Here is a 2,187-nt window from a genome sequence, read left to right as displayed (position 1 = left end):
AGGGACGCCCTGCCTTCGATTCCGAATGCACAAAGTTTGTGGTCTTGTTTCCCAGTCTATATTTGGTCAGCCTCGTAAGAGGTTGAATGTAACGAATGGGTGGGAAAGAGCAAGGGGCAGCAGCTGTGCAGAACGAAAACACAATTCCTCAGGGTGTGAGCTTTTCGAGATGAGTCGTATACAAGTTACAGTTGGTCGTCAGTGACCGTGTGGCCTAATGGATCAGGCGTCGGACTTCGGATCTGAAGATTACAGGTTCGAATGCTGTCACGCTCGTGTTTTTCCAGTTCTGAAAAAGAAACATACCGTTTTAATGTAGCAATTGAGCAGTACGAAACCGTCTGAATGTTGCTGTTGACCATTTTTTGCTTGGAGTTGCTCTTGAGCTTGAAACACACACAACAAGACCGGTGTTAACTAGCGAAGTGGTCGGCAGGGTGCCGTCACCGCGAGTTTTGACTGGCACTTGCACATCTAAAACAACGTCCGAAAGTAAATCGTTCCGCTTTTGAGTCACATCAAGTATGTGTGTTAATTTTGACGCCACTAGCTCTGCATGTTGTCATGCAATTCCTTTACCTCTCAGAAATGATTATGAAATAAAAGTTAAGTACGTGACGAGTGTGACGTTAGGAAAACATTAGGCAGCATGGAGAGATTCTGTATGGGACCACCCAACCCAAACGAGTACTGTGTGACTTGCTACCCGGGAGGTACTAACGGAGGCCGCCGGCTAGCTAAGTCGGTAGAGCGTGAGACTCTTAATCCCAAGGTTGTGGGTTCGAGCCCAACGCTGGTCGGTACGGAATTTTGTTCCGCTGCAGATGTAAATTACCGTTTTTCTGATTAACGTGATATAATGTAAATAGCAACTTTAACCTTTGCCTACGTCTCTGTCAGTCGCAAGGAAACTGTATTTGAAGGTGAAGGTGATTTTGTAGACATGTGTGAAAGACATGTTCTGAAATGCAAGTGTTGTTGTTTGGAGACCACATCGGTTACGTGTCAGATGTGTAGCCAAGGAGTAATGGGTCGCCATAGCTGCAAATATTAGAAGCTAATTGATGTGTTGTCAGCTGAAGTCTGATGATGCAGGCGACCGTAAGGCCGAAGTACGCAAGAGTACCGCTAGGCCGCGCCTTTTTAGCTCAGTGTTAGTTCACTGGTGTAGTATACCAGGGGTGGTAAGTTCCATCCTCAGAGGAGGAAGACGAATTTTGGAAATCAGTTTCGCGTCGTGGCCGTATAGCAAACAGTATCTGTGATGACGAACAATTAGCGACAGGCGTTTTATTAAGAATTACTCTCAGATGTGATTAAGGCGAATGGCGCAGATAAAGCCTTTGCCAAAGCGGTACAACCTAAGGTGGGACGAGGCAGTCTGAATTACATTTTATAGATGTATTTCTCACATATCTCAGAGCCTCTCGCGGTCGTCGTCGTCGTCGTCGTCGCAGCCGCCGCTTCTGCAGAAGTAGCAAATGGCCATCGTAGCAAATGCGGCGAGGGACGCCCTGCCTTCGATTCCGAATGCACAAAGTTTATGGTCTTGTTTCCCAGTCTATATTTGGTCGGCCTCGTAAGAGGTTGAATGTAACGAATGGGTGGGAAAGAGCAAGGGGCAGCAGCTGTGCAGAACGAAAACACAATTCCTCAGGGTGTGAGCGTTTCGAGATGAGTCGTATACAAGTTATAGTTGGTCGTCATTGACCGTGTGGCCTAATGGATCAGGCGTCGGACTTCGGATCTGAAGATTACAGGTTCGAATGCTGTCACGCTCGTGTTTTTCCAGTTCTGAAAAAGAAACATACCGTTTTAATGTAGCAATTGAGCAGTACGAAACCGTCTGAATGTTGCTGTTGACCATTTTTTGCTTGGAGTTGCTCTTGAGCTTGAAACACACACAACAAGACCGGTGTTAACTAGCGAAGTGGTCGGCAGGGTGCCGTCACGGCAAGTTTTGACTAGCACTTGCACATCTAAAACAACGTCCGAAAGTAAATCGTTCCGCTTTTGAGCCACATCAAGTATGTGTGTTAATTTTGACGCCACTAGCTCTGCATGTTGTCATGCAATTCCTTTACCTCTCAGAAATGATTATGAAATAAAAGTGAAGTACGTGACGAGTGTGACGTTAGGAAAACATTAGGCAGCATGGAGAGATTCTGTATGGGACCACCCAACCCA

The sequence above is a fragment of the Schistocerca gregaria genome, unplaced genomic scaffold, assembly GCF_023897955.1.
Source record: "Schistocerca gregaria isolate iqSchGreg1 unplaced genomic scaffold, iqSchGreg1.2 ptg000001l___fragment_3, whole genome shotgun sequence".
NCBI lineage: Eukaryota > Metazoa > Arthropoda > Insecta > Orthoptera > Acrididae > Schistocerca > Schistocerca gregaria.
Note: the sequence above shows the minus strand (reverse complement) of the source record.